The sequence below is a fragment of the Hemiscyllium ocellatum genome, chromosome 13, assembly GCF_020745735.1.
Source record: "Hemiscyllium ocellatum isolate sHemOce1 chromosome 13, sHemOce1.pat.X.cur, whole genome shotgun sequence".
NCBI classification, from domain to species: domain Eukaryota; kingdom Metazoa; phylum Chordata; class Chondrichthyes; order Orectolobiformes; family Hemiscylliidae; genus Hemiscyllium; species Hemiscyllium ocellatum.
The window spans coordinates 26,545,944-26,571,859 of NC_083413.1; the positions used below are offsets into that span (position 1 = coordinate 26,545,944).

A 25,916-nucleotide genomic window follows, 5' to 3' on the forward strand; every position below is an offset into this window, starting at 1 on the left:
TCGAAATGGAGAAAGGTGACCAGTGGTGTTCCACAGCGATCAGTGCTGGGGCCACTGTTGTTTGTGATATACATACATGATCTGGAAGTGGGCACTGTTGGTCTGATCAGTAAGTTTGCAGATGACATGAAGATTGGTGGAGTAGCAGAAAGCATAGCGGACTGTCAGAGAATACAGGAGAATATAGATAGACTGGAGAGTTGGGCGGAGAAGTGGCAGATGGAGTTCAATCCAGGCAAATGTGAGGTGATGCATTTTGGAAAGTCTAATTCTAGAGTGAACTATTCTGTAAACGAAAGAGCTTTGGGAAAAGTTGATGAACAGAGAGATCTGGGAGTTCAAGTTCATTGTACCCTGAAGGTGACTGCTCAGGTGGATAGTGTGGTCAAGAAGGCATATGCTTTGCTTGCGTTCATCGGACTGGTATTGAGTATAAGAGCTGACAGATCATATTAAAATTGTACAAGACATTGGCTCAGCTGCATTTAGAACTGTGTATAGTTCTGGTCGCATCACTACCAAAAGATGTGGACGCTTTGGAGAGGGTGCAGAGAAGGTTTATGAGGATGTTGCCTGGTATGGAAGGTGCTAGCTATGAAGAGAGGTTGAATAGATTAGGATTGTTTTCACTAGAAAAAAGAAAGTTGAGGGGGGACCTGATTGAGGTCTACAAAATCATGAAGAGTATAGACGGGGTAGACAGAGATAAGCTTTTTCCCAGGGTGAAGGATTCAATAATGAGACGTCATGTGTTCAAGGTGAGAGGTGGAAAGTTTAAGGGGGATACATGCGGAAAATACTTTACACAGAGGGTGGTAGGTGCCTGGAACCCGTTGCCAGCAGAGGTAGTAGCGGCAGGCATGGTAGATTCATTTATGATGGGTCTGGACAGACGCATGGGTAGGTGGGGAGCAGAGGGATACAGATGCTTCGGAATTGGGCGATAAGTTTAGACAGTGGATTTGGATCGGCTCAGGTTTGGAGGGCCAAAGGGCCTGTTCCTGGGTTGTAAATTTTCTTTGTTCTTTGTATACAGCACATAAGACAAGAACCCATGTATTCAGGATAGTGTATTAGCATGGATCGGGTTCTCTTAATGAATTCAGGGGTCTGAGTTGGATTAATAGGGGCATTTTCAGGATATCAATCTGCAACTACGTTTTCCTGCTACACGGATCTCCAATTGCATGTTCCCCTGATATGTGCATGTGGCAGGTGTCCACAAAACCTCCCAGTGGCTGCTTGGCTTAAAGAAAACATTGTTACACTCTGAAAGTGTCTTAAACCAAGGAGACTGTAAAAAGACACTTTTTCTGTTTTTTTTTAAATCTTATTTACTGGAGAGCTTTGAGAGTGGTTTACAATATTGCATTTTCCTGGAATGGTGAGAGCAAAAGCAGACATTACAGAGCCGATGTTTTAAACTGAGGTACAATTGCTTGACAACCTTTAACTTGGCTCCTGGCCAGGGGACCATGCCTCGTGTGGAGCCAATGCAGAACACACCTACCCTCAAAAAGAAAGCATTAAACAATCTCTTTCATGTTTAGACATACCAGAAAATCACCAGTTACAGATAGCTTCTACTCACCTCTCTGTGAAAGTTCCCTACTGAAAGAAGAACCAAATTTCTTCAAAGAGAATGAAAGGCATATTCTCAAACAATGAATTAAAGAAAGCATTCAGTGTTCAAACAGACTTGTGTTAACAGCAAAAAATTAAAAGGAATCAAAATGACTCACCAACTCCTCAAAATATGTTTCCCTGATTTTTTTTCTTCTACCTGTGTCTTGTTTGTTTTTGGGAGTCTGTCTGTATGGGAGGTGGGAAAGGGAAAGAATTTAAGAACAGATAGAGTTTAAGCTGTACAGATATATGTTAGCAATTCACCTATCCTCATGCTATTGGTTAAAGAAAAGTTGTTTGTAATAAAGTTATTTTCTTGGTCAGTACAAAACCCTGATAGAGTGTTTTCTTTAAACCTGAGTTCATCCTTTAGGTAAAGAGGGGACCTTGGATACTTTGAATAAATGTTTTCACATTTGTGGTGACCCTGGGCATAGTGGGGTTTGGTTTCCCGTGCATTACCCAGTGAGTCATGACAGTGGGATATGGCAAACAAGTAATCAGTGGGGATGAGGGTGAGTTGGCCACGTGGGAGAGTTGGAATAAAACTCTGTGCAGAAGCGTACATGTCTGCACTCTACCTGACCAAATTTTATGCTCTTGTGTTTAACAATGGAGTTTCAGCATCTCCTGATTAAAATTATAATTCTGAGGCAATTGGTTTTGCATACTAGATGAGAATTGCTGAGGCTTGTCAGGTGATCACACAGCCATTTTAGGTCAGCAGTGTCCTTTTGAAAACCATTGTTGATCCATTACATTCTCAGAAAGTAGAATATTGATATTGCATTTTCACTATGATCTTTATACATTCAATGGCATTACCATCTCAGAATTGTGAACAGCAATATCTTGGGGGTTGCCATTGACCAGAAACTGAACAGACCATCCATACAAGGGCAGGAATTTATGAATCTTTTTTAAATAGGAATCCTGCAGCAAATAATTCACCTCCTGACTCCCAAAGCTAATCCAACATCTACAAGGTGCAACTCAGGAATGTGATGGAATAATACCCACATGCCTGGATGGGTGCAGCTCCAACAAAACTCAGAAAACTTGACACAAAGTGGCCCACTTGACTGGTAACCAAAGCAGCACCTTAAACATTCTGTCTCTGGAATACCAATGCACAGTAGCAGCAATGTATACCATCTACAAGATGCACCGAAGGAATTCACCATGGCTCATTCGACAGCATCTTCAAAACCAACAACCTCTTCCATCTAGAAGCAGACACAGGGAACAACATCATCTACAAGCTCCCCTCCCCTTCCCTCACTGGGGCAAAATCCCAGAACTCACTTCTTAACAGCACTGTGGGTCCACCTACACCACACAGACTGCAGTGATTCAAGAGGGCAGCTCACTACCTCCTTCTCAAGATCACCTTTGGATTCACAGTAATTACTGGCCCAGCCAGAACTATCCTTATCTTCTGAATAATCATTTATTTCAATGCTCCACTGAAGGTTCTGGAGTTTTCACAAACCCTTGATGAGTTAGGACACTGGTTTTGTGGTTTGCTTGATAATCAGCAGAACTACAGAACAGTCTCAAAACTCTGGTAAAATTCCCAGAAAACTAAATATAAAAGAAGTGTCTGTTTTATTGTTATAATTCTTTACCGATGGGGAGGAATCAGAGAGTTTTCATTATGACTAATATCATAAACACAGAACTGGTTTCTTGATTCTGACTGCTAGATTATTTCTAATAGATCATTTCTGATTAGAAACAAAACCTTTTTACTTACACAAATTTGTGGGTTTAATGGACCCAAAGTTGGGCAATCATCTACCGACACATAGTTCAATTACTACTTGGAACCAGTTGTGCAAACTATACAAACAAAGTTGAAATGGGCCTCTTTCCTAGAGGAACAAAGGCCCAGATTATCAGAATACAAGTGCCGATGCAACCTGGTACAAGGGGTGATTAGGGTACACCTAAGGCAATGTTGCTTCGTCTGGCCAGGATGCCCCGACATAACTGAGACAGCAGGAGAGTGCAGTGTGTTACAGGAGTAGAAAGCAAATTGCTGCTCGAAATCTGAAATAAAACAAAATGTGCTGGGGAAAGTGGCAGTGACTGTGGAGAGACGATCAGAGTTAATGTTAGGGTTCTTACAAACTTTGTTTCTCTCTCTACAAATAACGACTGAATTACTGAGTATTTGCAGCATTTCTGTTTTTATTCCAGCAAGGGACAGATGTGCAGATCCTGGCACAGTGCAGCTATGAAACCTGGTCAGGGTGGCAGCTGTGCTCACACTCAGCTGTGGTTTAGGGACTATCCTCCTTGAACGAGAATCTGCAGCCAGAATTACTTGACACAGCTCTTTGACAAAAAAAATATGTAAATAGTGCTGATGTGGCTGTTAGTAATAGTGAGTGTTTATTCTGAAAGTAGCAGGATTGATCAGTGCAGGGCCAATGAAGGGTTTGTTCTGAGCTCGAAGCAACCAGTCTATCAGACACTACAGCGTCACTAGATTCACCTTTCCAGTCTGGTTATAGACTTAAGCAGGCATTGACTTTTCTTGCTGTAAGAGAAACGTAGATTGTGGCAGTGGAAAATGAACAACAGATTGGGATCAAGTTAGCTCAGCGAAAAGCACATTCACCCCAAAAGAAAGGAAGTTGCGTGTTCAAGAACCATTCTCAACACACATTTCAGACCAACATTTCAGAGAAGCACCAGTACAGATGGATTGCTGATATGTCAGTGACTATTTCCAAGGGAATGCTGCACTATTGGTGGATTCGTACTGAGGGAGTGCTGCACTGACGGAGGGACAGTACTGAAGAACTGCTGAACCGTTAGAGGGTGTATACTATAAGACCATAAGAACTAGGAACTAGAGTAGGCAATTCAGCCCCTCAAGCCTGCCCAACCATTCAATAGCATCAGGCTGATCCAATACTGCTCACGTCCACTTACCTTGCCTTTCCCCATAGCCCCAAAAACCTTGATCCCCAATTAAGAATCGTTTTTAGCCTGAATAATCTATAAGTCTCTGCTCCCACAGCTCTGTGTGGCAAAAGAATTCCAAAGACCTACCACCCTCTGGCAAGAAATTTCTGCTCATCTTGGTACCCCTTTATTCTGAGACTACGCCCTTTGGTCCTAGACTCTCCCATGAGGGAAAACATCCTCTCAGCATTTACCTTGTCAAACCCCTTAAGAAACCTGCATGCTTCAGAGAGATCCCTCTCATTCTTCTAAACTCCATGAGTAGAGTCTCAATCTGTTTAACCTTTAATCCCCAGATAATCTTTCCATCCCGGGGATCATCTTAGTCAACTGCCTCCAAAGAAATAATATTTCTTCTCAAATAAGGGAACCAAAACTGCTCACAGTGCTCCAGATGTGGTCTCAAGAGCTCATTGCACCATTGCAATAATACTTCCCTACTCTTACACTCCAACTCCTTTGAAATAAGTTCCATCAGCCTTCCTGATTACCTGCTACATCTGTGTGCTAGCTGAGGTAGCCCCATTGGAGATGCTGCCTTTCAAATTGTACTGCTGAAAATGTGTTGCTGGAAAAGTGCAGCAGGTCAGGCAGCATCCAAGGAACAGGAAATTCGACGCTTCGGGCATAAGCCCTTCATCAGCCCTTCCTGATGAAGGGCTTATGCCTGAAACGTCGAATTTCCTGTTCCTGACCTGCTACGCTTTTCCAGCAACACATTTTCAGCTCTGATCTCCAGCATCTGCAGACCTCACTTTCTCCTTTCAAACTGTACTGGCTTCTTCAGTAATAAAAAAAATCACATGGCACTAATATGAAGAGGAGCAAGGGAATTTTTCATGAGTCTCAGTCATATTTCTCCTGTCACCTACACCCAAAGCAACTCAACTTGATTTTTATCATATGACTGCTTGTAGGAATTTGCTGTGCACAAATTCATTGTTCTGTTTCTTATATTAGAACAATGGCCACATTTCAATATTAGGAGACAGTGATGTCTGCAGATGCTGGAGATCAGAGTTGAGAGTATATTGCTGGAAAAGCACAGCAGGACAGGCAGCATCATCAGAGTTGAGAATGTGTTGCTGCCTGACCTGCTGTGCTTTTCCAGCAACACACTCCCATATTTCAATATTATTTGACTGGCCGTGAGGAATTTGGGATATGTCATGGTTGTGAAAGATGCTTAAGTGCTTGCTGCCATTGTGTTAATAGCATGTAATTGTCCTGAGGAATGCACATGCTCCTGGTTTGTCAGATGAAGCAGTGTCCATGTGGTTTGCAGGATCAGTGAAGCTGGGTGTGGAGCTAAGGAGAGACTGACTGCCAGCATTAACTACCTTCAATTACAGAGCTGAAGAGAATTTTGAACTGGACAGGTCTGAACTTGATAATCACTAACTGTGGGAGGGGAAATCCCATTATCACAGCTTGTTCAAAATCCACCAAACTTTTCAAAAGGTTAAATTTCACCAGATTTTGCTAACCAGAAGCACAAATGTTTATCAATAAAGTTGTGGGCATTCCATTTATTGCCCATCTCTAATTGCGCTCGAATTGCTCATAGTAGATCTGGAATCACATCTGGGCCAGACCAGGTAAAGATGGTAGATGTCCTCCTCTAAAAGAAAGAAGTGTTTTTACAACAACCAATATAGTTTCAGGGTCACCATCACTAAGACCAGTTTTCAATTCCAGTGACATTACCAGTATACCACCACCTCTGTAGTAATGTCCAGCAGTTTAAATGATTGACCTCCAACAATCACAATCAACTTCCTTTGTACCAGGTATGACTCCAACCAGTGGAGAGTTATCCTCCTGATTCCCACTGACTCCAATTTTGCTCCTTGATGCCACACTTGGTCAAATGTGCCTTGATGTCAACAGCTGCCACTCTCATCTTCCTTTTTGAGATCAGTCATTTGGGCATGTTTGGAACAAGGCTGCATTGAAATCAGGAGTGGAGTGGCCTTTTGGAAGCAAAAGTGAACTCCAAGCTATGGAGCTCTCCCATCAATTGGTCGTGTACGATACGGCCAAACCTTAATTATTGATTAAGACTTTAATCTTCAATCCACAAAAAGGGAATTATTTTAGCTTTTTTCAGGTTTGTTTTAACCCTTGGAATAGATTAAAAGCAAGGAGTGCAGGGAAGGGGTATCAGGTGGAGTGAGGAGCATGAAGAAGGCAGCTTGGGAGGATAGGTTAAAATATAGGCAACATCCTATTGTCCACAATCATTCCAGATTTTGGGAGAAGCTTATTTCTCTCACTGTTGCCTTGTCTCTAGTACGCACCCTGTATTCAGTCCCACTTGACATCCCAAACCCCATAATCTGTAAAATAGCAAACTACTGTGAAAGAAGCTGTAAATCTGAAATCAAACAGAAAATGCTGGAGATACTCAGGTCTGGTGATATCCATGGAGAGAAAAACAGAGTTAACATTTCAGGTCAACAACCTTTCATTCAAATTCCATATTTTTTTTGTGTCATACTACAGGGTCTTTTGGATAACATGTAAAAACCAGGCTCCATCTACCTTTTCAAGTTGTCATAAAAAGTAACACTAACCCTAACCCGAGTGTCCTGGTCAACATGTATTATTCAATAAAACATAAGAGGTTAATCTCACATTGTTGATTCTTAAGATATTGCTGTGTGCAAATTGGTCACCACGTTCCCTACATTACAACAATGTACAACATATTCAAAAAAATGCTGTAACAAGCTTTGAGCTACCCAGTAGTCACAAAATGAGCTACAGAAACACAAATTCTTTCTGTCCTTCTCAGAGGAAACATTCTTGAGTGGGTATTGCACTCGTTACAAGTACTCCACCCCTTGACAAATTGCAAGCAAACTAAGTTCAAGTTTAAAGCTCTCTGAAGCTGCCTTCAGACATAAGGAACCTGCCCTTTACACAGGTAACCTGTGATGTTGTGCTTCTTAAACACAAACATTCCTGAAATACAGCACCATGCCCTCGCTATTGATCATGCAATCCTTCAGGTAAATCTCCATTCATTCGAGTGAGAGAAAAGGAATATGGAGAAATGGTACAAAGAATAAATGATTCTGAAGTGAAATACATATATAAAGAGGAACATGAGAATCAGGAGGGATTAGACTAATGCTCCTTTTTTCAATGAGGTCATGACTGATTATCAGATGAGGAACAGAAATTGCTACGCAGGCCAGCAAGCCTCTCCAGCCCTTCAGAAAGATCCTGACCAATCTGATTGTGGCCTTTCCTCCACTTTCCTGTCTGCTTCCCACAAAATTCCTTGATTCTCTTGTCTGTAAAAAACATGTCATCTGATCTTGGCTTGGCCTCAACTCCACTCTCCTGCCCATTCCCCTATATTCCTTCAATTTCCTGTAGGATCAAAATCTCTCTTTCCCAGCCTTAAATGTATTCAGTGATGGAGCATCCACAATTCTCTGGATAGAGAATTCCACAGCAAAACTCACAACCCTTTAAGTGAAAATAATACTCAGCACCTTGATCTTAAATGCCTATTTTTGATTCACCAACTGGGGTAACAACCTCTCAATGTATCATCAAATCAGAACAGGAAGTATCAGAAATATTCAGTTAAAAATCACACAACACTAGGTTATAGTCCAACAGGTTTAATTGGAAGCACACTAGCTTTCGGAGCGCCGCTCCTTCATCAGGTGGTTGTGGCACAATCACCTGATGAAGGGTCAGTTAGACTCGAAACGTCAGCTCTTTTTTCTCCTTACAGATATTGCCAGACCTGCTGAGATTTTCCAGCGTTTTTTCATTTGGTTTCAAATTCCAGCATCCGCAGTAATTTGCTTTTTTCCAATTAAACCTGTTGGACTATAACCTGGTGTTGTGTGATTTTTAACTTTGTACACCCCAGTCCAACACCGGCATCTCCAAATCAGAAATATTCAGTGATAGAGTGTGGAAGCTGGACTTTTAGCCCATTATACTATATTAAGAAGCTGAAAGAGGCATCACTCGTCCGATGTTTCCCCAAAGCTTAGGATAAATTGAACCTGGAATGCAGTTAACATTATTTTTCAGCAGGGTGTAATTGAATGGCTTAACAGCATTATTGATCAAATATTGATTGTACCTCTCCTTTTAATTTGGAAGAAAGACTTCACATCCAGTTTTCAAGACTTTTAAGGTGCAGTGACAGTGTCCCTGTATTTGAACCAGGCCTAGGTTCAAATCTCACCCATTCCAGAGGTGTGTATTAGCATCTCTAAACAGGTTATTCAAAAATAACTACAAAATGATTTTTGGGCATAGAGGTAGTGACTTCAAACAGAAAATACATCACATTCAGCTTTCAGCAACACCTGTCATCTGACTGTATCCAGAACTGATCCAACAGGTGAATGCACAGTCCTGTGACCACACTCGACATTCACTGCCCCTTTGCTCGACTTTTCATATCCAATAAAGTTGCACCACAAATTAAGCTTCAATTTCAGGAACCTTTAATCAATGAGATTAACCAAAACTAATCTCAGAAAAGTGCACAATTTCAATGGAAAAAGCAACTCAGATTTGTTTGAGACTAAAATTTCAGATCGGAGTGCCCAATCACTGAGAAGTGAGAAACTGACAGAGATCCCAGGTATGGAGTTAAATCCATTTCAAACTTCCAATACAGAATAATATGAACATCAAAGACCACGAGAAAATCAACCTATTTGGGACTGTAGTCTACATACTTAATATCATACCAGCACTGAATATAACAGTTCACATTATTCATTTGTTATAGGCTTGATGGCAACACTACTTATGGCATAGATCCCAAATATTGATGGATCATATCTAAAAGATTTCTCGTTGATTGTTCATAACAAGCAAGGTACTGACTGTGCACATTCAGCCATGCATGCAAAACTCACAACACAGCATCCAATATCAGATATGATTCTGCAAATGGACAACATTTGCTGGATAAATGTGAGTGTGCACAGAACTATGCTGACAATTGTCAATTGTTTCATTGTCAGTCAGGCTCAAGGTGTGGCACATTTGCATGTATTGGAAGCTGCATAGGTGAATACGCAAGGCCCCATTCTTTTGCAGATAGAAATAATATATTGATGCACTTCCCCTGTTTCAAAATAGTGACTCTCATACACTGGTTCATTTCTCAGGGCAATGACATGATGGATCAGAGCTGACCTGCCTGTTTTGAAATTGATAAGTTAATGAAGGCTGGCAGTTCATTAGCAATAATCATTAATTGGCACATTTTCTATGGCAACACCTCTACTACAGTCCAGTATGCCTCTCTTATGCAGTGCATGAGTTGGTTTCTCCTTGAATTTGTATTCTTGTGAGATGTATGAGAACAAGAAGAAAATCTTTGACAAAATCTTGTCTGTTTTCAAGCATAAACATAAGTATAAAACATTCCATGGCAAATACAGCCTATTTAACATGGTGGCATAGTGGCAATGTCACTGGGATAAAAATATAGAACCCCAGGCCAATGTCATGGGCACATTGGTTCGATTCCTTCCATGGTAGTTGGTGAAATCTGAACTCAATAAAAATCTGGATTGAAAATTAACATATTGGTAACCATTATGTCATAAGAACACACCTGGTTCAATAACGTCCTTTAGGGAAGGAAATCTGTTGTCTTTACTGGTCGAGTCTACTCTGGGTCCATAACAATGTGGTTGACTCTTAACTACTCTCTGGGCAATAAATACTGACATAGTCAGCAATGCCCACAGCTAGAGAATAAATAAAACAAAAACTGGTGCTTATATCCAGATGTGCCATCAATTTGTTCAGCCCTCACACCCTTTATTTATCCACCCCGTCTCATCATACATTCCCCTCATTGCAGTGAACAATACAAGTGCTGTTTCTGAAATGGCCACTGTAAAGGAAAGCGTGCAAAATCCATGCTTCAGTTCATGGTCAATCAAAATTTTAGAAATCACTTTCTCTGCCAGTGTTCTGGATTTGCCTCCAACATAGAGTTATATCTGATGTAACATTGCTTATGTTATTTCCTGTAATGTAAGAAACTGATTGTGGAAAGTGTGATATTCAAGAATCCAACCAACTATAAGATGCACACCTGTGCAAATATTAAATTATTATGTTACAACAGAGAAACATGTTGCTAATAGAATGTCATGCTTCAGGTGATCTCAGGGTAGGACAGAGCATAAGATCACTATACCCTCGCTGAACATGATAGAATGCAGTGATGACATCATGAGCATATCTCTTAAAGCTATAACTGGCATAGTAACCATGAAACATAACGTAGCCACCATCAGTTTCCTTTGCTTGGTGACATTCAGACAAAGCAGAAATGTGTGGCTACTGCTGTACTGAATGGAAATTGAACAGCTCATCCAGGTTAGACTTGTGCTGCCATTACTGTAAGTGCTGTGCTGTGTGATGTGAAAATGGGAATGATAGCAATTTAAGGGTGAGAAAGCAATTTAAGGGTGAGAAATTTCAAATTCACTCAAAATGATCAGTCTGAAAGATGACCTGATAGATGTCTCAGAGGTTCTGAAATGATTTGACAGGTCACACATAGGCTTTGATTATCAGTAATCAGCCATCACCACCACCTACTACATCACTGATTATTTGATATGATTTATTTGATTTTTTTTGCATACCAGGAGACAGAAATAAGTTTATCTGTTTTGATATATTGTTGCTCAGAAAAACCCACTGGAAGTTCCCCATTCAAGATTCAACTTTTTATTGACTAAGTTATGACCTCGCAGCCAGCAATAATACCTTGCAGCAATGACTGGTTGACTAGAAGGTGAGATAATAGCATTCACGTTCTATAATTAAACATTAATCAATCTATACTCTGCCCTCCCCCATCCCTCAATTAAACCCACGTTTCAAAAATTTCTATTTATAAACTTCAGGGTCAATTAAAAACTCCACAATTTACAGTCATTTACAGCAGATTCAAAGATGACAACTTCCAGTTGCTCAAAATAAACTGAAAGCATTCCAACAGTCAAACATGTGTTTTCATTTTGAATGAGCTCAAGTGCATTGCAACCTACATCACATAATTACATTGTTTATCATCACGGTGAATCTAAGTCACACCACAGACAGCACCAGACAGCATCCAATCATGGCAATGAGGGAAGTGATGGTGTGGTGGTAATGTCACTGGACTAGCAATCCAGGGGTACATGCCAATACTTTGGAGGGGCCTAGATTCAAACCCCATTATCACAGATGGGGAATATTAAATTTAATTAATGAACTTAGAAAGTATAGCTAATCTCAGTAATGGTGACTATGGCAACAATCATCAATTTCATAAATATCCATCTGGTTTACCTAAGTCCTTTAGAAAAGGAAATCTTCTCGATCATGCCCTGGTCTGACCTGCATATGATCCACACTAATGTAATTAACTCTGAGTTTCCCTTTGGAATGGTGCAGAGAGCCATTCAGCTCAGTGGCAATTAGGGATGCCAGCAACATCCACATCCCATCAAAAGAATAAAAACAAAACTCAACCATGCATTGTTATCTAATCACACTACTGGTCCAGACAATGTTGCTCTTATTAATCTTCTGTACAAGATTAATTTCCTTATTACAATCACACAATTGCCACAGATCCATAACAATATAAAACAGGGTTGCATTTCCACAGCCATTTTAAAGTAGAAACAGGCCATGATTATGAGCTGTTGATTATTTCTGTAAACTGTGGGCCTATACCCAGGCACCACGCAATCATGGAGATCACTGGATCCTCAAAAAGCATAATGCAGAAAGAGGCTTTTGGGCCAATCAAATCTGTGCTACCTCTTTCAAGGAGGCATTGTCCCATTCTTTTCTGATTTCCTGTAACCTCTTTCCATTCAAAGAATGATATAATTCCCTTTTGAAAGCCACAATTGAATCTACCTCCCCCCTCACTCTCAGGCTGTCCATTCGAGAGCAAACCACTGATTTTGTTCAAAAAACAATTTCCCTCATTTAGTCTGGTTCTTTTGGTAATTACCTTAAGCCTGTTCCCTCTGGATATTGAACCTCAGTCACTAGAAACAGCTCTACCCAACCCTTCATGATTATTAATAGATCTGTCAAATCTTCTCTTCACCTTCTCCTCTTAACTTTCTTTGTTCTAAGAAGAACAGTCCAGCTCCTCCACTCTATCAAAATAATGGCAATTCCTCCTCCCTGGAAATACCTGAGCAATTCTCTTCTGTAAATCGTCAAAGAATCAAACATCTTCCAAAAGAATTGGACAAGAATCCAAATTGAGCCAAATTAGCATTTTGTACAGGATTAGTGAACATCCACTCATTTATGTGCTCTGCCTCTATTTACAAAGTCTTACAAAGCAATTAGGATCTGGAAGACACTGCCCAAAAATATGATGGAGGGAGGTTTGATTGAGGCACTCAAGAGGACATCAGATTATTTTTAAAATAGGAATAATATTCATGGTTATTGAGAACAAGCATGGCAGTGACACTGAGTCATCGTGCTCATTCAGAGACCCAGTGGACCAAATAGCCTCCTTCGCACCCCAATAATTCTTTGACTCTGTGATATGTTCATTCAACTCTGGAATGTGCAAATCGTGAATGGGGTCCTGGTACTGAAAAGGTGTCAGTAAGATTAAAATGATCAAAAGGTGCACTGCATAATTCTACACAAATCAATATAGGAAATACACTCGTGATACATCCATGGTTAAGAATACAGACAGTGAACATGAGACTGATGATGTTAAACAATGTCAGGTGGATCCCTTTAAAAAATCTCTAGTGTTTGGGACACCAAGCATATGTGCAAGAAAAGATATGCTTAGGAAAGTAGTTACACTCAATAAATCTCAGGTCAGACCTGCAACCATGACCTGACTCAGAAAAGAGGGAATGGTTGGCCTTTATTGCCTACACACACTACACCCTGGAAGTTGAAGTAAAGAAGGAACTTGCTAGGCCACTTCAGGTGACATTCTGGGTCAAGTGGTGTGGTACTGCAGTCACAAATAGATTCACACCAGATCAGGTAACAACTTGAGGCTGAACATAAGAATGTTAGAGCAGAAGAACTGGGAGCAGGAGTAGGTAATTCATTCCTTTGAGTCTGCGATGCCAATTACTACACTCTTGGCTGCTCTCCTCTTTCTCTCAAATCCACTCTCCTGCCTGCTCCCTGTAACCCTTTAATCCATGACTAATGAAAAATCTATCTCCTATTGAAGTTATTCAGTGTTCTGTAATCTGGGGTAGTGAATTGCAAAGATTCATGCCCATTGAGAGAAGTAGATTCTCTTCATCTCTATTTGAAATCTGCTACCCCTTAGCCTCATTCTAGATTGACTCACACAGGGAAACGTCCACTCCATGTCTACTTGCTCAATGCCCATTAGCATCTTTTATTACACAATCAGATCTCTTCTCACCCTTTTAGACTCTATCAAGTAAATGCCTAAATTGCTCTATATCTCCTCATAAGACAAGCCTTTCATCTCTGGAATTAATCTAGTAAATCTTCTCTGAATTGCCTCCAATGCAAATACATCCATCTGCAAGTGGACCAAAACAGCACTCCAGATGCAGTCTCACCAATGCCTAATACGATTGCAACAAAAGTTCCCTATTTTTATACTCTATCCTTATTGCAATAAATGCCAAAATTTCATTTGCCATCCGTATTACCAGCTATACCTGCATACTACTTTTCTGCGACTCATGCATGATGACCCTCAGATCCCACTCCACCAAAATATTTTGAAGTTTTTCTCCATTTAGACGATAAATCGCCAGGTTGCCTTTCTGAAAGGACATTAGTGAACTCGTCACATTTTTTGTTTAACTAATCTGCTTTATGGAGAAAGTGAGGACTGCAGATGCCTGAGATCAGAGTCAAAAAGTGCGGCCACTCCCTCCACATTCCTGATGAAGAGCATCCACTCTCTTGCTCCTTGGATGCTGCCTGACCTGCTGTGCTTTTCCAGTGCCTCACTTTCTGTTTCATATGTACTGTACCAGCTTTTCCTTTCAGGGTGTTTTTTTTAATGAATTCATACAAGTTAATAAAATTCATAAACAGCTGAGGTGGATTTGTCCTTGTTCCTAAAAAGATTGGACTAATGCACTCCCACAGATGCGCATACTTCATAGTATAAACACTAAAGGCTACACTTTCTATTATTCGTATCAGAATAATGTTCATTGCTCAGGATTGAACCAATACCTTACTGGTGCAGAGGCACAGGTGTTCCCAACTCCACCAGTGAAGAAAATCACACAAATCTTGGCTCTTTCAAAACAAAACAGAAACATTCATGAGGTGAATTTGTAATTTCAAACAATGAATTGTAATTTCAACAGGAATTCAAGACAGCAAGGGAGAGAAAAAGGGAAAATTGGAAAATCAGACACAGAAACCAAATTCACCATCTACCATCAATTTCAAATCTCCCCTTGAGATGTACGCACCTGAATTGTTCCACCTCTCGTCACCTTACTGATGAATGCTGATACACTTGCTCTGTATCTGACAAAAATGGTATTTTACAAACTCTCTATTACGGTTGATTAGTCTACTATATTCACTGCTCGTCATGTGGTCTCCTCTACATTGGGGAAATGAAGCACAAAGTGGGTGAACCCTTACAGAAAACGTACCTTCCATCCATAGAAATGACTCCCAGCTTCTGTTGCCTGACATTTCAACACACCACCCTGTTCCCAGGCCAAGGTCTCAGTTTCGGACTTGCTGCAGTGCTCTGCTTGGCATTCCAGTGCCCTTCTGGACTCAATATCAAGTTTACTAATTTTAGGACTTGAGGCACCTTCTGCCATCTCCTTACCCCAATCCCCATACACCAGGCCTCGTCGTCACATGGAATGCTGCCGTAAACAACCCATTCTCAGCTATTAATGGTCCCCATTAGCAACTATTCACTCTCCCAGACTTAGCTGGATCCAATCCTTTGTCTGTCCAACTATTTCTCTCTCTCTCTAGGCTCCACCTCTACCTATTGTTTATGCCTCCCCCCCACGCCATCTTTCGCAGGTATACCGACTTTGTTCAAACTACAATCAGTTCTGAGGAGCAGTCAGTGGACCACAAACATTTGCTCTGCTTTCTCTCCATTATAGAGTTTTACCAGTAATTTCTGTTTCTGTATCATTAAAACATTGTCTGGTCATTACCACATTGTTATTTGTGGGAATTTAGTAAGTGCACATCGGATGCCTTGTTTGTTACAACTGTAACTTCTCTTCACAAGTTCTCCAATGACTGTAAAATGCTTCAGGACATTTAGAACCTTTAGGTTGACAGTGTATTTAAAAAAGCACATGAGATGCTTGCTTTTGTTTGCTGAGCATAGAGTTTAAGAGCAGGTTATGCTGGAACTGTATTAAAAAACTGGTTAGGCCACAGCTAGCGTATTGCATACAGTCCGGAATCCACATTATAAGGGCGTTAAACTGGGGTTGTTTTCCTTCAAGCAGAGGAGCCGGAGAGGGGGACATGATTGAGATTTATAAAACTATAAGTGGCATAGACAGGGTAAAGGCAAAAAACACTATTACCTTGATGGAGAGATTAATGACCAGGGGAATAGATTTGAGGTGAAGGGCTGGAGGCTTCGAAGGGATGTGAGGAAAAACATTTTCATCCAGAGGGTGGTGGAAATCTGGAACTCACTGCCTGTAAGGGTGGTACAGGCAAAAATCTTTATAACACTTAAGAAGAATTTAGATGTACAGTTGCAATGCCAAGGCAAACAAGGCTTCATTCCTGATGAAGGGCTTTCGCCCGCAACGTCGATTGTCCTGCTCCTCGGATGCTGCCTGACCTGCTGTGCTTTTCCATCACCCCACTCTCGACTCTCATCTCCAGCATCTGCAGTCCTCGCTTTCGCTTAAACAAGGCTACGGGCCAAGTGCTGGAAATTGGGATTAGAATATTCAGGTGTTTTTTTTCTGATCAGTGCAAATGGACGGCATATTGGTTAGCCGTGCTGCCTCTCGGCACCGAGGACCCGGGTTCAATTCCAGCCTCGGGTAACTGTCTGTATAGAATTTGCACATTTTCCCAGTGTCTGTGTGGGTTTCCTCCCACAGTCCAAAGATGTGCAGGTTAGGTGGATTGACCAGGCTAAATTGCCCATAGTGTCCAGGGATATGCAGGCTAGGTTGGTTAGCCATGGGAAATGCAAGGTTACAGGGACAGGGTATTTATTTGGGTCCGTGTGGACTCAATGGGCTATAGTGTAGGGATTCTATGATTCTAAACTCAATGGGCCAAAGGGCATTTTCTGTATTGAAGTCCTTTTTGATTCAAGGACATCCTGCAAAACTGACAGATGATCCAGAAATGCATGATTTTTATGAAATGTCAGATATCAAGGCAAGTAAATTAGTCCTACAAAATTCCTCCAAATACAATATCCTATACTCCACCACAGGGATGTGCAATAAATGTTCATCTATCAGTTTAAAATTTAAAAAGGCCTGCATTGATACAATGGGCCAAATGGCCTTCCTATGCTGTTCCATGTTATGTTTTGAATAAGATTGCTGTTGTCCTCTGTTATGAGTTTCTGAGTGTTATGCTGAACAAAGATTATAAAAGAAAGGCTTGAATGTGCAGAGTGCCTTGCACTTTGTCAGCATTTTCTAATCACTTTCCAGCAAAGAAAAGCAGTTTTCAGTGCAGCCACTATCATTATATATGAAACAAATGAAACATCCACTTCATAATCAATGACTTCATACAGACTGTACTTGGACAATAACCAAATAATCTTGCGTCAGTGTCAGGACTTACAGGTAAATTTAAGCAAAGATATTAAGAATTCCTGCTCTTTTTCAAACAGTGCCATGTGATTTTTATTTAGATCCATCTGAAATGGCAAAATGTTTAGCATGACACCTAGAAGACATCAATTGGGTAGCCTGTCTTCAGTACTGAGTCTCTGACAGTGCAGCAATCCCATAGTATTCACTCAGAGCTCCCTCAGGATTAATCTAGGTATGTGAATTACCTACTCAAGTGTGTGAAATGTGACTTAACCTAACCACCTTCTCACTCTGCATAGACAGTGCTTCTCACTGAGCTAAATTAACACTGATGACCTTCGACGAAAATGAGAGGAGTCATGGCTGTTTGGATGTGAATTAACAGATGGTTTTGTTGCGACAAGTGCAGTAATGTCTTGCACATCTCTGGGAGAGACAAAGTAGGTCAAAGCCTGACTCAGAAAGAGAGGCAACAAGCAGGAAGTGAAAAGATAAGAGAGGAAGTGGTTTGTTACAGAGCTTGAGAAACTCACTGAAAAGCAACAGTGTAAATGCATTTAGAATTGTAACAAACTGTATCCAGTAACATAATTTCATGTATTTTAGGCACATTTCGTACAAAAATGTTTGGAAAGTCGAGGAAACACTGTGATGTAGTGTTAATCAGGGATTTGTGAATCATTGAGTTAACTAGAATTGTCCACTCAGCAGCAAGGTTCCAAACCAAATCTATCAGAAGGTAGCTAATCTCAGACTAGGGGTGTTTGGAGTTGTGCACAACAACCCAGTTTAGACAGGATTTGGAATTTTCTGATCCTGGTTATGAGTGACCCAGCTGGAAAGCATGTGAGAGTTTAGCAACCACTTGCATTTATGTCAACAAAGCAAAGTGTGAGGGGAGAATGGCTACGAGCCACAAGAAGCATCAGAAGAACATGACCAGAACCTCACTTAAAGCAGGTGAAGATCTACAGTGAACTTCAGGGAGGGATTTTACAGAGTGGTATAATAGCATTCTCAACAGACGAAGAGCGCAGAGGTTCTGGGATAATGTACTGGGACATGGATTGCACCACAGCAGATGGTGGGGTTAATTATTACATCCGCAATTACAGGCTAACCTCATGGGAAGCATGTAACCATTATCAAATGCTGTAAAAATCTATCTTGTTGGCTAACATCCTTTAGGGAATGTAACTGGCCATCCTGACTTGTCCTGGTGTACATTTGACTCAAAGTGATTGCCTTTTAACTGTCCCTTGAAATGATCTCACAAGTCAAGTATGCTCTCAGTTGCATCAAACTGCTACAAAGCCAAAAGGAATGAAGTGAAAGTGAATGGACCGCCAGCATCAAACCAGCAACAGCAAACCCAGCCCAACTGACCCTGCAAACTCCTCCTTGTTAAAAATCTCGAGGTTTGTCCAAATACTGGGAGAGCTGTCCCACAGACTAGTCAAGCACCAGCCTCACAATCATACTTATGGAGTTATTCTTCACAACGTACTGGATGCCAAAATTGCCATCCTTGGTGCCATTCCACCAGCTGGACAGACCCAACAAAGGTGTTGGTACAGCGGTATGCACTTGGTTGCAGCAAAGTGCTATCATGTCAAAGGAATGCCAGTGAGTGAAATCAAACCACGGAACTAGAACAACAATGGCAAACCGAGTCCAACTGACTCTGTAAAGACTTCCTTGGTAAGTCTGCCCAGTTTCCCTGGTCCTCAAGCATGGACTCTCATGGCATCAGGATGAACACTAAGTGTCATTGTAGGTGCCAAGGGTACAAAAAGGACTCTGGAATCCTTTTAATATCTGTCATGGATCAGTGGCACCACTACTGAGTGAGTTGACTGAGTCCTAAAGGAATTACCTTGTACCAAAAAGACCTATTTGACCTTAACCTCAATGTATCTGTCACAAATGCATCTGTATATGACAATATCAGTAGTAATTATCACTGTCATATACACGAAGATAAATATTTTTGAACAATTACACCCTTTAATGACAGCTTTATTTCAGTTAACTACATTTCATTGACGTTTAATTAATATATCCATCACTTGTTCAACTGTTCCATTAGGTCTCGGACAACCTGTCTGATATTATTAAACGATAACCACCAAAGAGTCCTTGAGGAGACAAAGACTGGTCTTTACATTGAGAACATTCTCCATCATTTTGCATGCCACTATCACTGTGCTAAATGGAACCTATTTTGAAAAGATCTAGAACCTCAAGACTAGGTATCCATGAGATTCTGTGGACCATTAAGTCACAGAATTGTATTCAACTACAAACTGGAACCTCATAGCTCTGCATATTCCCATTCTTCCGTTGCTATAATTACTGCAGATCAACTATGGTTCAATGGAGAAGTAGCACCAGGATACTAAAAATGAAATGGCAATTTAGTGAAGCTACTAAAAAAGGGGTATTTAGGTGCCAACAGTACAAGCAATAAGTGTCAGATAAGCTAAGGGAATCTACAACCAACAGATCCAATATAAGCTCTGCAGTCCTGCACATCCAGTTATGAAAGATGCTGGATAATTCAACAATTCACAGAAGGAGCAGAAGGCTCCACAAATGTCCCCATTCTCATAATGGGGAGCCGAGAATATCCGTGAAAAAGATATGACTAAGATATTTCTAATCATCCTCAGCCAGTAATGTCAAGTGGATGATCCATCTCGGCCTTCTCCAGAATTCCTCAGCATCAAATATGCTATTCTACAGCCAATTTAATTCATTCCATTCAATATCAAGAAATGGCTGAAGGAATTGAATACTGATAAAGCTATTGGCCAAAAGATATTCTGGCAATAATACTGAAGATTAGTGTTCCAGAACTAACCATGACCCTATCCAAGCTACTGCTCTGACAATAGCTTCTACCCTATAGTTTGGAAAATTGCCCAGCTATGTCCTGTATACAAAAAAAAGGATCAAATCTGACCAGGCCAATCACCATCCCATCAGTCTACTCTCAATTATCAGTAAAGCAATGGAAGGTGGTCATGAACAGTGTTATCAGGTAGTACTTGTTCAGCAATAAGATCAGTTTGAATTTCACCAGAGCCGTTCAATTCCTAACCTAATTGCATCCTTTGTTCAAACATGGTCAAAAGTCAGGAGGTGAACGCTTGGCAGGGAACTTACAATGACGATGTTTCAATGTACCTCCTGTTTCTGTCTACCTAGATGCTAGAAGCAACTATAAAGAGATTCAGGATACACAATATGGGTGGAGAGATTCAGGGGCAGTGGTGAAACTGAAGAGTAACCTTGGAGTAAGATGACAGCAGGTGATCTGAGTAACAGATTGATATGGACGCCTCAGTGTCACCAGGGGCTAATTCACTAAACAAAAAAACAAAGAAACTGCAGATGCTGGAAATCAAAAACAGAAACAGAAACAGAAACTGCTGGACAGTCTCAGCAGGTCTGGCAGCATCTGTGGAGAAAAATCAGAGTTAACGTTTTGCACTAACCCTTCTTCAGAACACTCAACAATTCACACGTTTTTATCAATCAAGCGTGGAATCATCAATAAATGTCTGCAGAACAATATGTTGATTGGATTAGATGAAGGAGTACAGAGGAGATTTGTACAGAACCAGAACCAAACAACTGACTGGATTTAGTGCTTATTTCTCTGCACTACTTTAGATGGAACATAATGGTTAGCCTGTAAATTATCTCATCTGCTACTCCATTAGATGATTCAGCATTGAAAGGTTTCTGCATTTATACAATTGCTTTCCAGTTCTCTCTGACTCCCCATATCTTTTTCATGTGTGTAGTGAATCTTTTGATTTGCCTATCTCCTCTCAACTGCGTAAGTAATTGAAGTCATGCCTAAGCCCCCACTCCAACACCCAAAATGAGTGTTTGATCTAACTCAAACTAACACTGATTATGTCCTGTGCAAAATTGCAATGGGATCAATCAAGGAGCTGACCAGGAATTAATACCAGGGTGAAGAATAGATCAGGAGAGAGAATGGGACTGTGTAATGATCAAGGCACAGAAGAAACAGCAGTTAGCAAGCTTGCCTCAGGGTTGAAAGACAAGAGTCAAGTTTGAGGAAAGGTTAATAGATGGGTTAGAATTGAAGGGTAGGGTTAATAGGAGATGGGTAGGTCAGGTGTCAGAACTGAGGCATGAGAATTGGGGTAGGGCTGTCAATGAAGCACTACTTCAGATGCATTTACTGAGAGTCATAGAGATGTACAGCACAGAAACACACTCTATGGTCCAACTCATCCATGCCAACCAGATATCCTAAAGTACTCTTGTCTCATTTGCCAGCATTTAGACCAGATCCCTCCAAATCTTTCCTATTTGCTTACCCATCCTGACGTCCTTCAAATGCTGTAATTGTACCAGCCACCATCACTTCCTCTGGCAGCTTATTCCAAACATGCACCACCCTTTGTGTGAAAAAGTTGCCTCATTGGTCCCTTTTAAATCGTTCCTGTCTCATGTTAAACCTCTAGTTTTAGACTCCCCTACCCTGGGAAAAAGACTTTGACTGTTCACCCTATCCATGCCCCTTATGATTTTATGATTTTCTATAAGGTCACCCTTCAGCCTGTGACACTCCAGAGAAAATAGCCCCAGCCTATTCAGCCTCTCCCTAAAGCTCAAACCCTCCAGCTCTGGCAATGTCTTTGTAAATCTTTTCTGAACCCTTTCAAGTTTAACAACATCCTTCTTAAAGCAATGAGATCAGAACTGAATGCAGTATTCCAAAAATGGCCTCACCAATGTCCTGTACAGCTGCTTGGGCCAGCTTTTACAAAATTTGATTTTTAAAAATGCATTCTGGAAACTGCCAGCTTCAATGTTTATTCGTCCTGATCCTAGATCACAGAATGAATCATAGATACAGCCAAAAGCAATACCGAAGCAAAGCTATTTGTACTGAGATATCTGGCTCACCCTAGGCCTGGTACTGTCAATCGTCCAACTCCTGCTCATCAATCTAGAAACATTCCTTTGAGATGCAGTTAGGAAGCAACGTTGTCTGAATTCATTGTAAGACGTTTCTTCTAAATTTGGACAATTTTTAAATTTTGCTGGCCCAGCAGGAACAGCAGCTATAACTTCCTTACGTCAGTAGCACACTCCATCAATATAGCATCATGACCTGGTATAACCAGGCAAACATCAGCCTCTTCACAGAATGACTCCCTCAGTATTTCAGCTAACCCCATGCCTCTGAATCTGTGCCAATACATTTCGGGCCAGGAAGCTCAATGTTGGCCATTATGTACTCAATGACCTTCTCAAGAAACCAATGGTAATCTAGTCAACAAACTAAAGCCAGAAACACCTTTTGAATGTCAAGATACAGATGCAATAGAGAAAGTACAAACAAGATGAATCCCGACTGAAAGACAATATGTCTGAGGAATGCTTGAACAGGCTGGGACTTCTTTCTGTTGGAAGGCAAAGACTAGATACAGGTTAGGAAAATTATTAAATTAATTTTCTCTGGAGTGTCAGCGGCTGAAGGGTGACCTTATAGAAGTTTATAAAATCATGAGGGGCAAGGATATGGTGATAGAGAAGACGTGGACTAAATAAGGATTGAGGCCAGAATTGGTGCACAAATATAAAATAGTCACTATTAAAACAAAGAGGATTCATAATAATGGCTTCAGGGATGAGGAACTACATTTACGAGCTCAGATTGGAGAAGATAGAACAGATTTGCATGGCAAAGAAAAGAGCGAGAAGAGAGTTGATAGATGTTTTCAAAATCATGAGGGTCTGAACAGAGCAGACAGAGAAAAACCGTATCTGCTCATGAAAGGATCGAAACTGAGTGGGCTCGTATTAAAGGCCATGAGCAAAAGAAGCAAAAGTAACAATGAGAAAAATCTCTATCGAGCAGCAAGTGGTTGGATCTAAAATGCATTGCCTAAGATTGTAGGGGAGGCAGCATCAATGGAGGCTTTCAAAAGGCCATCAGACAGTTACATGAAAAGAAAGAAAGTGCAGAATGGTCGTGAGCAGGCAGCATAACGGCACTGAGTAAGAATGTCATTTGGAAAGCCGGTGTAGACACAATGGACTGTATGTCCTCCTTTGTGCTAATACAGATCTGGATCACTGTATCCAAATGGTAGCGAGGACATGGACTTCACTGCGTCCTAGATTGCTGAGGTGAATAGACTAGCTGTACTTATGGCAATGCCAGGTAACATTTCTGGGTCAAGGGATGGATATGGCAACAGAGTAGGATGAAGGAAGGTGAAGGACAATTATTTGGAATGTAAACATTGGTGCATGAACCAGATAGGGCAAATGGTCTGTTTCTAAGTTATAATTATTTTGTGAATTCTTTGGTTAAGCTTACAGACTTGCTAATCACAGGAAGTAGCCTATTCCCTGAAATAAATCTCCTCAAAGCCACAGAATCATTGGGTTTTAGAGTCCAGGAAGAGGTCATTCCGTCCATCAGTAGTAGACCACATCTTGGAAGGAAATATCCAATTAGCCCTAAATCTCTGGCCTACGCCTTTCCCAGAGTTTGGAAAAATGTTTATTATGTAACCAACCAGTCAGACTTTTTTGGCCTCCACCATGCACTCAAAACAAGAACATGAAACTCGTCTTTGTCGACTTGCAAAGTCCTCTTTACTGACATCCAGAGGCTTGTACCAAAGTTGGGAGGGAGGTCTCACAGATTAGTTAAACAACAGCCTGACATAGTGTACTCTCAGTATGTGGCATCCAGAAGTACTTGCTGAAATAACTCCACAGAGGTCAGTATCCCGTTACTAAGCCATCCTTTATTTATACATGGAGAGTCCTTGACACTGATCTAGCTGCCTTACAGCCAGCTCTCAGAATAAAGAGGATTTCTGACACACTGTCCTTACCTGTCAGCCAGTACTCCCTGATTGGACCTAATTAACAGGTCCATTCAGGGAACTCATATTCTATAAGATCCATTTGGCTGATCACATCACAATCACTACACAAGCAAAACTGGGGTAAATAGGAATTGGGAGAAAAAACTTTCCAACAGTTGGTATCATGCCTGGCACAATATAAAGTGGTTGGAAGTCAGTCATTTCAGTCCTGCAACATTTCTGCCTGTGTTCCTTAGGGTATAGTGTCCCAGGTCAAATCATTTTAGCTGCATCAGCGATATTTTATCCAAAATAAAGTCAGAATTGAGGATGTTTGTTGTTAACTGCACAATGTTAAGCAGCATTTTGTGAATTCCTCAAATTCTGAAGCCATCCATGTACAAATGCAGTAAGACATGGCCAACCTCCAGTCGAGGGCTATAAAATGGCTAGTCATATTCACACTACATCACGCACAGTACCTGCTTCAACAAAAGAGAATCTAACCATCTTATTTGATATTCCAAAGCGGAGTGTGGAACCTATATCCTTCTTTCGTTATTTTGTTATGGAATGTTGATGTCTTTGGCAAGGCCAGAATTTGTTAATCACTTTGAATTGCTCTTGATCTGAGTGGCTTTCGAAGCCTTTGAGAGGACATTTAAGAGTCAAGCACATTAATGTGGGAGTCAGTCACCACGTAAGGATGTCAGATTTCCTTCCCTAAAGTGAATTTGTGAACAAGATTTTTTTTTTAAACCAACATTACTAACAGGGACATGGTCTGTATGAGACTAGCTTTTAATCTTAGATTTTATTGAATTAAAATTTCACTATCTCCCAAAATGAGATTTGAATGCATTTCTCTGAAACGTCAGCCTTAGGTTCTGGATTACCAGCCCAGTGGCATTGCAACTAATATCACTACCTACCCCTATCAAAATCCTAAACTCACCATGAACAGAAATTATCGACCCAAATCTTGGAATTCCCTGCCTAACAGCATTGTGGGTCTACCTACACCACATGGATTGCAGAGGTCCAAGAAGGCAGTTCACCACACCTTCTCAATGGCAACTTGTGGTAGTCAGTAAATGCTGGTCTGTCCAGCACCACCAATGCCCCATGGGAGAATTTTCCAAGTACATTTCCAATTCTGTTTTGAAAGTTATTATTATATCTGCTTCCACCAGTTTTTATGGAGCACCTGCCAGTCCTTACAAGTCACTACTTAAAAATAGTGCACCATAGAACAGTACAGCACTGGAACAGGTCATTTGGCCCACCATGTCTGCACCGACCAGGACACCATTCTAAACTAATCCGATTTACCTAATACATAGTCCATATGCTTCTGCTCACTGCCTAAATATCTCTTAAATGTTGCTATCATACCCGCTTCCACCACTTCCTCTAGCAACATGGTCCAGGCATCTACCATCCTCTGTGCAAAAAAGGTTGTTGCACACCTCTCCTTCAAACTTTCCCCTTCTCGCTTTTAATCTATGTCCCCATGTATTTGACATTTCCACCCTGGGAAAAATACTCAAATCATCCACTGGACCAACCTACCATGAGGGACCTTGCCTCTCATTATTTTATACATATCTGTCAGATCCCTCTTCAGCCTGGCGAAAAC

General features: G+C 40.9%; 1 protein-coding gene across 9 annotated transcripts in view; it reads right to left on the reverse strand.

Annotated features, from left to right (window-relative positions):
- lpp (LIM domain containing preferred translocation partner in lipoma) overlaps positions 1–25,916 on the reverse strand; it is a 401,787-nt gene that overhangs the window by 304,398 nt on the left and 71,473 nt on the right. For 7 of the 9 annotated variants that reach the window (XM_060834656.1, XM_060834661.1, XM_060834658.1 and 4 more), the window contains exon 2: positions 1,743–1,812. The exons of 1 other annotated variant lie outside the window; for it this stretch is intronic. The gene's annotated coding sequence lies outside the window, so the exon portion shown is untranslated. The remainder of the gene's footprint in view (positions 1–1,742; positions 1,813–25,916) is intronic. One more of the 9 variants, XM_060834662.1, reaches the window with a different exon arrangement.